Here is a 14,036-nt window from a genome sequence, read left to right as displayed (position 1 = left end):
CGTGTAGGCGGGTTAAGTGTGCAGGCGAGCATCGCCACCGAGTATTACTGGTAACTACCTAGTAGGAGTGGAGTGCTGTCCTCCTCCCTTACATCGCGGGACATAGGAAGGCCCATCTCTATGTGACAGCGCAATCGCCAGACACTCTGGTGAGTTTGGCGAGCTTGTTGATCGCCTAGCTATGCAGGCAGGCTCAGTTCTTGTGTAGACTTGATTCGTTGAGTTTGGCGAGCTTGTTGATCGCCTAGCTATGCAGGCAGGCTCAGTTCTTGTGTAGACTTGATTCGTACAGGAGAATCAAATGTGCATGTGAGTTTCTGATCGCCTGACGGATTGCCTGGACGTGTAGGCGAGCTCAGCGCTCGCGTGGCCTTGACTCGTGCTGGCGAGTCAAGCACACGGGCGAGTTTCTTTCATGCTGGCGAACTCAACTCTTGAGTTGATTTGACTCGTGCAGGCGAGTCAAACATGCAGGTGGAATTCAGGCCCTTCTATGTTTAAGGCAATTTTTATAGCCTACAGACTCCTTCTGAACTGCTTAACGAAGCCTTAATTGGTTCGAATCGCCGAGGAGGGGTGGGCTGAATCCGAAACCCTAGCTGGCCAGATCGTCTGCTGATCGAAGATGAAGAGGGAGAGGAGGAAAATGGCGGCAAGAAAGTGAACGAGGCTCGAGGGGGTGATAAGAGCTTTTCCATGGAGTTGCAGATGAGATTGAAACCCTAACCCTAGATTTTTAAGGGGGAATTTGTTCGAGGTTTAGTTGAGCGAGAAAAAGGAGCCGCCTTATTTTTTTAAGGAATCAGAGAGAGCGAGGAGCGAGCACCTCGATTCATTTTTTACACATGTCATGTGGAGATTAGGTTCAGTTCATCAGATATTTTCTTTAAAAGGAAGGTAAATGATAGATAATCTAATAATGCATATAGACTTTTGGCAAAACTTTGTTGTAGGTCCCTCATGTGCTAGCCAAGTATCATTTTGATACTTTTGGATCATTAATATTAAGAAGTCATCAACCATAGTCATTGATATTATCATTGTCATCAATCTATGTTCTTTTTGCAAACTTCTGTAAAATACTTCTAACGATATCACATGGCTGCCACGTTAGCAAAAATTAGTTACAAGCCTCATACAAACATCTATGTTGAACTTGTGATTTCACTAATTTTTTTACTGAACATGACAGGGTCAGATTATTGTCACGTCAGCAAAATCTGATGACAAATGTAATGTTAAGAATTACCGCTGTTAACCTTCATCAAATATTAAAGACGCTAACAGTATTTGGGTGGCAAATTCCATTATAAGTGAAAGAAACTATACTTGTAGAAATAATCATGTTGTTTTTTATACGTCCGCTTGCTTACTACAATACAAATAGCTCATTTTTCTTTTTCTCTTTTTACATTTTTTTCTCCTTTTTTTCATTTCTCAAAACTCTTCATACTTATCATAATAATACTTGCATGAGATCCCAAGCTATAGGCGCTGTTTCTGAGAAAAGAACAGGATATTAAGCTGATAAAACTTAAGTTAATTCAAGTACAAATGAGCAAAACGTGATATACAAGCTATCATAAAATTCAACAGAAAACTTTTTTACTGTTAACATGTTTTCCCAAATATTTTACTCTTCAAGTTCGAAGCAAACTATACTCTTTTGAGGCACATTAGAGAAGGAACTAGAGTGATTTTTGTTTTTGCATATTTAGATGTTGATTTTGCATATTTTGATCTAATTAGAGAAGCAACTGTATTTTTCGGATCTGGATTCTCTTTACTTATGCGATAATTAAAGAGGGTTATTTGGTTGGAAAATTGTCTTCATTGCAGAATTCATTACAACTTTGGGCGTTACAATAAATTCAGAAAGATAGCCTTTTTATGAGACTTTCGATACAATGAAAAGTTAATTACAACTCTCTCTCAAACAATACGCAACAGGTGTTTATCGCCTATCACTTTTTGCGCGGGATCTTTGCCGGTGCCGGGGTTTATCCGTGCACCGCCTGCAGATCGGATCCGATTGACAGAAGTAATATCAAAGCTCCTACTTCACTAAGGAAGTGTTCACTGAAGTACTAAAATCGACCAAGCAAAATCAGTACTCTTCTCGAGATTAAGACCAAGCCTTATCCCAAGGAACGGACGGGAGAAAATACGATTCAGATCCTTCAAAAGTCTTCCTCTTTATGTTGAAGTTTGTCGGGATCTAACTTGCCTTCGCTATAAATTCGTGCTCCTTTGACTCTTCACTCTAGCAGCACCTCACCCTCTTGATCAATTTTTCCACCCCGGGTCAGACTTGACTGACCCGCACTGGCGCGGGTCAGTAGCTGCTGAGCCGCATTAGCGCGAGAGATTTGGCCTTGGCTGGACACTTTGGCACTTTGCGATTTTTCGAGACTTGTATTTTCTACCGTTTTACATATCTAGTCGTCCTGTTGACTTGTACGCTTCGCTAACTTTCTTAATGTGCTCGTTAGCTTCTTTACAGTACTTGAAGCTGAATGACAAGTGTGGCGGGCACTTGGAACTAGCCGACAAGCCATGGTCCACTTAGATAATCCTTCTTGACTCGGATGATGATGTTCATCGTCTTCTATTCATCTCGAGCTACGTGTGAACACCTATAGATATTTTTAGATGCCTAAAGATACCCCCTCTCCAAAGTGTTTCAGTCTCGTTTCTTTTATAGAAGATGCTGAAATACTTTGGATGTGATAACCCCCCACCTTCAGTCGGTGTGTAGGGACTTGTAGTTGACTTTGGTTCTTGACTTCTTCAATTCCTAGTCTATTCAGTGCTTTGTTAAATAGCTAAAATTTTCTCGGTGCTACGTTTATCGTCTGACCATTGTCTAGTCTATTCAGTGCTTTGTTAAATAGCTAAAATTTTCTCGGTGCTACGTTTATCGTCTGACCATTGTCGAAGTTTCAAATAAAAACTGATGAATTGGTTTTAGCTCGTGTTGTTGAGTTGACTTTGAACTGACTGTATTCATTAGAAATTCATATCTGAACTTTGGCGTTGATCCGAGGCTACGCTTCGACCGTCATTGCTATGCGTTGACCGAAGTTGATCGGAGGCTTCATGTTGGCTATCATTGCAACGCTCTCACTGGCGTTGACTTGAGGCTACGCGTTGACCGTCATTACCATGCGTTGACCGGAGTTGACCGGAGGTTCTTAAGGGTTGGCGGGTTATCCTTAAGAATATTATACGTAATATTTTTCAGGAACTTCCCGTCAAGGGTGGGAAGTAGTTTAGACTCATATACCCATTGGAGTATTAATGCAGGTGTCGAATACATCGAAAATGAGCAAAGGCAGGTGAAAAATACTGCTAAAACAACCGCCGTACCAACCACATATGCGGGTCACATTAAGATGACCCGCAAGAGCACGGGTCACTTTAACGTGACCCGCAAGAGCGCGGGTTACTTTAACGTGACCCACAAGAGTGCGGGTCATGGGCTTTTGGGGACTTATAAAACCCGATTTCTTTCCCCTTTCTTCTTTTCTACTGTCGTCTTCAAAGAAACTCCTCCACCAGAATTTTTGCTCCCCCAAGTTCAGTTCTCCTCTAGACTTCTTCTCCTTCTAGGATTCTTCTCCAACAATTATTCTGAATTCACAAACCCCTTAAATCTCCTCAACATCTTCACTGAGGCAAGCTGGGGTTTCGGTCGTTCTTTGGCTCAAATTTGAGCTCTTCAGTTCAAGTTCCTGCCGATCACGGTTTCAAACTCTTCATTGGGCTCTTCGTGACTACGTTCATCTCGCCTTCGATTTCAGGTGAGACTCCTCCTTTATGGTTTCAATTTTGGTTAAACTTCTGAGCTTTGATTTGATGATCGAAACCCTAGTTCTTTGAACTCCGGGGAAAACCAAAATTCCAACTTGATTTCTTGAGTCTTGATGATTTTCTTTCTTTTGCTTTGGTGATTGCTTTGGTTTCAACATTGAACAAGAATTGAACTCTCCCTGAAGCTTAATTTCGGGCCCCTTTTTTTTCAAAATGAAACCTATGGGATGCTTGTTTGTGTATACCCCCGTTCTAGAATTTTGATCATGGATAAAAACTGAATCAAATTCTTGGTCTGAGGAAAACATCGAAGCTCTGTTGTGTTTTTGCGTGAGAACCCATCCCTCTTTGCTTGATGTGGATGACTTGAATTTGTCGGGACTATAATTCTTGAACCTGTGCATGGCCGAAACCTTTAGTTCTTGTCCATGTTCATATGTATAGCTTGACACTTGAATTGATACCCATGCTTCTAATTTTTTAGCAGATTTTGTAAACTTTTAAAGCAGCTGATATTCTCTGCTTGATTTGTGTGGGAATTTACTAAATGGTGACCAATATATTATTCTTGGCTCTGAATATAACTAAAAATCCATAGCTTGTATACTGGTTGAGACCAGAACTCGGCCGTGTATGGCTTGACTAAATTTCTGACATGCTCGGCTTGATTGCATGCATATGAGACGTGGAGTTAATTGTGATTGTGAGCTGATGTCCTCGATTCATTCCTGTATGTTCAATTTTTTTAGTTGTGTACGAGGTTTGAATACGAGTTTCCAAGATTTGTTATCATGGCTGAATCCTTTTGCTTTGCTTCAAACTGACACTTTGACTTGGATCTGATTTTGCCTTTGAATTCGACCTATAATGCTTGATTATGGATATGAACCCTGTGTGAGACACTTAGTCTGTTTGACTTGTCATCGTGCATGAAAACTAGACTTACGTGCATGTTGTACCCCCTTAGTTTTGTATATTTGATTTTCCCCTCGCTTTAACCTGAATTGGGAACGTCACATAGGTTTAATTAGATTTTAACTGGAAAATTCTTCAGTTAAAATTTGCAATTTCCCCTTTTGATCATGGATTTATACTTCTCGGTTCTATTGTATAATTGACTTGTCAGTCCCCATTGTAGGTTAGCTATGTCGACCAGGAGATCTCGTGTTCCGAGGAGCCGATCGACCACCCAGTCTCCTGAGAGGGAGCCTCTCTCTTTTACTGGTAAACTTCTATAATTTCCCACTTGTGAATTCGACATTTATCATATACATTGCATATTACATCCCCGCTTTGTTCTCCTTGGTAATGCAAATGGGAAGAGATGATACCCTCATTTGTGGGGGTGAACGCTTCTATATTACATTCCCGCTTTATTCTCTTTGGTGAGGCAATTAGGATGAGTTGACACCCTTTTTTGTGGGGGCTGACGCTTATCAGATACGTTTTGCCTGGTCAAGACATGTTTTAAGACAATATGGGGTGATTTTTGTTGTATCACGTTCCATAAAATAGGGTATATCGTCACACTATCATTGTGATAATGTACACTATCCTAGGCGTTCGCGATATAGTTAAAATCGTCTCGTCAGTTACAAGGTAGTGACTCTATCTCACGGATTCGTGAGATGAATTAAACGCCCTGTATTTCCTTAACTCTTTTTTTAATGAACACGAATTCCTCATTTTAGTTGAATACCCTGCGACGGCATTTTCTCCATTCGAGATTGATAGCCACAGGAGTCGGTATTACACCGCTGTTGATGATACAACGTCGATTCCGCCCACCTCTCAGTTTGCTTTGGACATGCTAGATGAACTTTCTCAGTTGGTACGGAAAGGGGATTGTCGCACCATGCGCCAACTAATTACCGACGTGCCGTTTGCAGAAGATACAGATCCTGCTCACTCTCCCAAAAAAGCCAAATTATATGTTTGGCGATTCTGTCACAGATCCATCCTCCGTAACCCTTGGAGATGAGCGCTGGTTACATAGGGATGGTACAACTTATTTATACCTCCCTCTATTCCCTCGTCATCGCTCACTGATAGAGTTGCAAAAGCAAGCGGTAAAGCGACAAATAGCATGGACTCTGATAGAGGAGCACACCAACGTCCATTGCGGATACGTCACCAGTCATTCACTTCCGGGCTCAAGTGGTAGAAACCATATTATAGGATTACACCCCAGTGGATACGTCACCAGTCATTCACTTCCGGGCTCAAGTGGTAGAAACCATATTATAGGATTACACCCCAGTATGATGGGATTGGAGGATCCGCCTAAGGGAGAACTACCTATAGTAGCTCGCATAGTGAAGAATCGCCTTGCCATGCTAGGGCGAGAATTACCCGTGGAAAATTATAGATGCTACAGCTGGTCTCATTCTTTTAATATGTTGTGGTGGGGTAGGATGACAGGTTATGTCCTCAACCGATAGGGTGCTGAATTGAAGGCGATGGGGTTGTACGAAGCTATTAGTGCTCCGAAATATGTCCTCAACCGATAGGGTGCTGAATTGAAGGCGATGGGGTTGTACGAAGCTATTAGTGCTCCGAAATGTGGATTCCCGATGAGCGTTGCCCACTTTACCGGATTAATAGAGCTATACAATCCAGATACCAATACTTTCCTAACCCGGAACGGAGAGTTAGGACTATCCTTCTTAATAGAGCTATACAATCCAGATACCAATACTTTCCTAACCCGGAACGGAGAGTTAGGACTATCCTTCCATGAGATGTATAAGGTCTCTGGATTGCTGATGGGAGACTGGCCATACCAGGAGTATTTTCCCTCCAACCGGGAGTTGCTCCAATTGAAACTCACAAGCCTGCTCGATATGTCACTATCAGATAGCTTTAGCCGCCACCAATCTAATTGCGAAGAAGAAGTCTCCTCAAATAAGCCTGAAACAATTCTTGAATTATCTATTCAAGAATTTGGAGAAATCAGATGAGGCAATTTGTGAGCTGACACCGCTAACTCCTTTGGAGATCAATAAGTTGATTGAGAAATGTGGTGCCCGATCCTACACCATCGTAAGTACCTAAGGTAGATTCTCTGTAGGGACTAAGTTTAAAACTTTCTTATGGTGTGCGGAGAAGTCTATCCACCCTAAGACCTTGTTGGCCCGTTACTTCGCACTTTGGTTGAAGAAGCGCGTGGTGCCCTATCAGACCTCCGACGCCTTGCTGATAGAGGTGTTATTCCCTGCCGTCCAGCTTGCCTACGGAAGAAGTTTATCTCTTCTACCAGCAATGGTCGCCGACATCCATCGTGGGCTTCGTCAAGTGGTCACAGTTTTTACCCAAGCAGAGGATACTCCATCTGATAAGATCCCTATGGCGAAGGTGGAGCTCCCTTACACCTATCTGATGGGATGGCTAGTTCTTCATCTTCCTGACCTGATGTTAGCCCCGACTGATGCGGATCCATCCAGTCCTTTGTTACAATTACTCGAGGAGTTCAAATGGAAAGCTCGGGACCTCTCGGATGTTAGAAAGATCTTGTACATTCATAAGGGTTGGGTGTTCAATCCAAGCTTTCCCCGATTTGCCAGCCGATATAGTGGATTGCTAGCTGACGTAGAAGCGTCGGGGACAAATCGGACTTCCATCGACATTGGCTGTTTCAGGTAGTTGATGAATATAAGGCTAGGTCATCTCATCTTCTGAGTGAAGGAACGCTGCTACTTAGAGCCTTACTTGCCACGCTGATTCGCCCGTCAATTTGGATATGACCAAATATACATTGGGAATCCGAACTGATAGTTTCATACTCATGGCGTCCTAGTAGACGGTGCTCGAGCTTGGCTGTGGAATGTGACGGGCTGTACTGGTGCTAAATTCAGTCTTCCCAATGTTGAACGTCGCTTAGAGTTAACATATCTATGTTGTAAGTTGCTTATGGCCGCTAATTAGCCCATCCTACTAAGGCCAATTAAGGAGTTGATGGCCGAGGCTGCATCACGTATTGCCGACCGTATGGTCCGAGAAAGTATACAAGAACGAAAGAGACGGGCGAAGAAGCTTGCTGGTCCCTCAGACAAAGGAAAACAGAAAATGGAGGAAGTAGAAGAAGAGTCGGTCGCTTCTGACGAGGAGACTTCTGAAGAGGATGAAGTTACTACTGGTGGGGGTACGGAGATTAATAGAGATATCGAGGAACACGCGACAGGTTTGTCTTAGTCTTTTCATAAAGAGCTATAGGATCTATCGATCGCTGATGGAGGTCATCGACTTAGTGCTCGAAAGAATTGGAAAATTTTGCCCACTCATAATAGAATGATAGTTGAACTTTTAGCTGTAGGTTTTGAGGAAAAAGAGAGGAGAAGTAGCCCTGTCACCCGTGCCCAACCTCGGACCGCATCATAAACAGAGTCGCAAGTTGAGCCACGTGCTACATCAACACAGGATAGAGATGTGGATCTTGAAGAGGTTCGACCTGCGAAACGAATGAAAATGATTTCAAGCGACGTGCTAAGCCCTAGGCTTCTCAAACAAGAGCGGCCAGTGATGTGCCCATCGGTGGGGAAGGTAATGTTTCGATCCCTATTGTTCTTCAATCCTTTCATCTATGAAGTCATAAACTTAGCGAACTTTATATTTTAGGGGGCCATGAAGACGATGCAATGACATACAACCCTCCTTCTCCAGACTTATATTTCTTTGGCGGACCCATATTTGCGCCACAAGCCGAAGAGACTATGACTGAGGGTCCGACAAGTGTTGAAACAGGCGCGGTCCTTGAAACCGGCGAAGGTGCTATTGCAGAGCCTGGTTTGTCCACAATGATTGCTAGCCCAGGTACATCTATTACCGGTAGTGCACCTTTCAGATAGCAATATAAGGCATTAAGCGACTCAGATTGCTTCCCTCCCCTAATTGTTTGCATGCTTCTGGCTCTTTTCGAAAAGCTACAAGAGGCGAGTGCTAACGTCGTGATCACAGAGCCTACAGTTGCCACCGGAGGTAAATTTAATTCTCATTCATTGTTAATTTTCAACTTCTCTTTTCATTTCTTGTCATTTATACTTTTCTGTAACTATTTTAATGGAAGGTTTAAGGGACGAAGAAACCCTTCGTAACACAGCCGACGCACCTCTACCTGCTCCGGTGCAAGATCCTTTGGGGTCTGATGTCATGTTGTTCGGTGGCATGTTATCAGAACAGGCTCATCGTGTGGCCATTGAACCGATCATCGAGGTTGGTTCTCCTACAGGTATGAATTTTATTCCCTTACGACAGTTATTCATTTATCGGTTTCACTTAACTGTAGGGCAGTTTTACTTGTAGGACCAGTCATTAAGACTGATACAGCTACTAGTGTTGGGATATTTAATGATTCTGATGGTCTTAATTCCTTGCTGCGGGGACTAGCCCTGTTGAGCAAGCTGTGAGACCAACTAAAGAGGCTGGTATTTCAATGGCTACGACACTGGAAACAACCCTAACAATTCGCGAGGTCATGCAGGTGGAACCGAGCACAGGGCGTTAACCCGAGGAAACATCATTCGACCTTGGTTAAAAAAATATTTATATCTTATTTTCCTTGCGGGGCCATCTTCCCAACTTAATGACATAGTCAAGGCTCTATTGTCTGATGATGATCCGGAACAAACCCTGCCCTGTATGGAAGTCAGTTCTCTCTTCTTCTTTGTGAACATAATGATTAACAGGCTTCTCCTCAGGGGGCTTTCCTTCCATGTCAGTTCTCTCTTCTTCTTTGTGAACATAATGATTAACAGGCTTCTCCTCAGGGGGCTTTCCTTCCATCAATTCTGACCAGCGTTGGTCACCAAAATAAATGCAATAGAAAAGGCGGGATCTCCGGATCTGGCGCAAGCTATAGCTGATGATTTGGACCGGCTAGAGCACGACCTTCAGAGGTTACAAGAATTAAAAGCTGCTAGTGCTCCATCATACATAGATTCCCAGATGGAATCTTATCTACAAATATGGCATGACACTCGAGCCTCCGCTGGACTTAAATTTCAAACGCAACACAGTCGGGTGGATCAAATGAAAACCATCCTTACTGAGAAACAAGCAGCTTTTTGTCAATTCAAATCCTCTATTGCATCGAGCAAGGCCAGGGATCGACTTAAAGAGGAGCTCAAGGCAGAGGAGGATGCCTTGGTTATCTTAGAGATGACGAAGGTCGACCTAAAGCATTCACAGGCTGTGATATCCGGGAAGTTGGAGCTCTCAAAACAGAAGTTAGCCAAGATGGAGGAAGAAGCCGCGAAAACCCTATCCGTTCCCGAGGAGTCCTTTAAGGTTGAATTACAGCATGAGCTTAAGCGAACTTATGCAGAGGAATTGACTAAACTTGAACAGCAAGTCCATAGCCATAAACTTTATGTAGATTGATTGTAACTTTTGTATCTGCAGACTCAGTTTTATGTTAATAAAGTGTGTTTCCTTTTTATTCATTATGCCTCTTTTATTATGATGTCTCATTCTGTTTGGAATAATCAACCATAATATTTATAGGATTTTGGCAAACCCTTAGCCCTCAACGGGTTTGATGAGCCTTTACCGACTACCGTTTGAGTCGGGCTAGCATGTGGATTGTTTAAATCCGTTCCGCATGTAACGTTGTGCTAAAAGAGTTAACTCTTTTAGTGCTACAATATTGAATATGTAGACTTCATATTTCTCACGGGAATAGACTACCCGACAACGCGTGTTAGGCGCTGACTTACCCCTTCTTAGGCTTCGGGATAAAATTCCCCAGACTTGGATTCTAGTATCTTTTTCAATCGGTGAAAGACTAAACCGGAGACGTGTGTTAGGCGTTGACTTAGCATTTTTGGCAAATCCTCAGCCTTCAACGGATTTGATGCATTCTTTACCGATTACCGTTTGAGTCGGGCCAGCATGCTGATTGTTTAAATCCATTCCACATGTAACGTTGTGCTAAAAGAGTTAACTCTTTTAGTGCTAAGATATTGAATACGTAGACTTCGTTTTTCTCACGGGAATAGACTACCCGGCAGCGCGTGTTAGACGCTGACTCACCCTTACATAGGATTCAGGATAAAAGCCCTAGAATTAGATTATGGTATCTTTTTCAATTGGTGAAAGACTAAATCGACAGTTATTAGACCCTAGAGGGGGGGTGATTAGGGTCTTATGCTAATCTAATCCGAATTTATGCCAATTAAAACTAATTAACTAGTTTAAACAATGAGATATATCCTATATGATGAAATATATATGCAAGGATATATAAACTAACACAAGGGTAACATAAACAAATGTAAACAATGTAGTGGACATACTAGATAATGAGATAATGGCGATATGAGCAATGAGCACAAATATAAATGAACGCCAAAGCACACTCAAACACAATCAAATGATCACGGAGTTTAGACCTTCCGTCCTACGTCACAGCTCCCCACTCCCGGGGTGAAATCCACTATCATAACCGGGTTTTCTTTGCTTACCCGAATAACATTTACACCTCACAATTTCACTCAAGGAGTTTGGTCCCCACGACCTATGATGCGGCATAAACATGTACCAAAAAGGTTGCAAGTGCACAACCGTGTCAAGTTATAGTATAAAGATATCGATCCCATGAGGAAGGTGTTTTTGTAGGAGAAAATATAAAATCGGTCCTTATGTTGTGTGCGTGTAATCTACAATTGAACCCACTTCTTAGAAAAGGGTGATTCCCTAGAGGGTTCTAGCCTAAAGGCGAATCAAACAAAATAAAAATAAACAAAAAGAAAAACTAAACCCAAGAGGGTTCTAGCCTCAAGGTGAATAGTATAAGAAATTAAAATCTAACTACAAAATAAATTGCAAAATCTAAACTACAAAATAAAATTGCAAGAATTAAATGCAAGAAAATAAATCTACTCTATAAGCATGAAATAAATCTAAGGCAAGAGGGTTCTAGCCTCTTGGCTATTTAACAAGAAAATAAAATCTAACTACAAGCATAGAAATAAATCTAAACTAATAAGCAATAAAAGAGAAAAGAAAGAAATGCAAACCTTCAAATAATTCTCCATCTTCATCTTCATCTTCATCATCCAACAAAGAGAAGAAGAGAAAAATTTAAAGAGGAAAAAATTATTTTTATTAATTGCAACTAAAGTTACAATTTTTGGAAGGCCTTCTCAATTAAGAGTAGCCCTCCTCTCCAAAAGGAGTTTACAAAATTTTCACACCTCTAACCCCTCACTCTCTACCCCTATTTATAGTAAACATCAGTGAATGAGAGCCATTGGATCAAACTTGAGCCCCAAGACAAGCAAAATCAGCTATTGATTCGCGCTATAGTAAACTGGCATCGATGCAGACATCGATACCCACTATATCCCAATTCTGATTTCACGGATAGCTTCGTCTCGTCGAGATAGGCGATTTTCATATATTATATGTTAAATTCCGCCTTCCGGATTAGGAGATATCGTCATTTCTTTGCGGCCTACCATTTTGAATATGATTTCTTTTCATATTGGATTTTTGATTTTCTCCGGGTTCTACAGGCTACACGACTTCATTTTGGGCTTTTGGATAATTTGGAAATTGATTTTTCAATTTGCTTCATTTCTTCATTTAATCAACTGGTTTTTGTTAAGAGATTAGAGTTTGAGATTTATTCTTCATTAACCTGCAATTAAAAGATAAAAACAATTATTAGTGGTATATTTATTCATATAAAATAGATAATGAGGGTATAAAAATACAATAACATGTGATTATCAAATACCCCCATACCTAAACTTTTGTTAGTCCTCTAGCAAACAAAGAAAAAAAAAATCCTAACTCACTTTCGCAGGAATCACGGTTGTATTTAGCACATACAACAAGCCTTTAAATCCTAACTCACTTTCGCAGGAATCACGGTTGTATTTAGCACATACAACAAGCCTTTAAACCCCTAGGTTACCCTAGTGGACGAGATACAACAAGCCTTTAAACCCCTAGGTTACCCTAGTGGACGAGTTGTAGTCTTGTGAGGGTTTGCAGTGAGTATACCCACAAAATTCGGTCAACTTACTAAATTAAAAAAAGTCAGTAAATAAATAAATTCACTTGATAACTTTTAGATAATCTAATTGGAGCCAGTTATCACTCAAGAAAACATATTTATATATAACTCTAAGGTATATTTTCAAGAAAATCTTCTCATTGTAGCAATACAAAACCAAGCCAAACTTAGAAATTTAATTTAAAAGTTTTGAAAAGAACGTGCTAACTCTTTGTTTTAAATAATTTTCAAGTTTCTTGATTTAAAATATTTTCCAAGACCATATATACAGCTATAAAACATTTATTAGTTTTATTTTTAATTTAAAATTTTTTTTAACTCTTTCTTCCTTAGTGATTTTTTTCTACTTTAATGGGCTTTCTAAGTGACCATTTAACGAGTTTTGGACCAATGAATCCCAACCCAAATGGGCTTAGGTCATTAAGTATGGAAATACTCCTCGGGCTTAATTACTCGGTCAGCTTAGGCTTTATAAGATAGAATCACCTTGAATTCAAGAGTTTTTTTTCTTTTTGGTGCCCATTTTTCACACTCTTCTTTTCCAATTTTTTTTTGTATATGTATATATATTTTGAAAATATATAAATCAAGACACTTTAAAAAAATTATTTTCAACTCTAAGTTAAGCATGCAAAAATTTCATTATTTTAAATAAAAGTTCAAGTTAAGGCTTAAGTAAAGTATACTACTTTGAAAATCATTTCTTAAGAAATTTATTTAGAGTTATCATAAAAGGTAAACTTAAGTAAATAACCAACTAGGGATTAGAAAATTTAAATTTTATCAAATAAATCAATTATTACATAACTCTATCAATTTGTCAAGTGATGATATTTTTAAAATTTTTTTTAAAGAAAAAGGGGGAAAAACAAAAATGTAACTAAAAATGTAAAATAAAGAGAAAAAAATAACTAATTCCCACCCCCACACCTAAATTTTACATTGTCCTCAATGCAAACTTTATGATACATAAAGTAAAGCAGATAAGAAGTGAAGTACTTATATTTGGTCGGCTGATAAAAATCTGCAATTACCTTTGGTCTGAGGAGGATAAAATCAAAAATTTATTCTCTTTTTTTTCTTTTCTTTTTTTCTCTTTTTTTCTTATTTTTTTTCCTTTTTTTCTTCTTTTTTTTTCTTTTTTTCTTTTTTTAACAACTGAACAAGAAACTCTCAAATGAGGGAAGAATAAATTCTTTTTATTATT

Source organism: Asparagus officinalis, chromosome 6 (genome assembly GCF_001876935.1).
Source record: "Asparagus officinalis chromosome 6, Aspof.V1, whole genome shotgun sequence".
In the NCBI taxonomy this organism is placed as follows: Eukaryota; Viridiplantae; Streptophyta; class Magnoliopsida; order Asparagales; family Asparagaceae; genus Asparagus; species Asparagus officinalis.
This window is presented reverse-complemented; position numbering follows the sequence as displayed.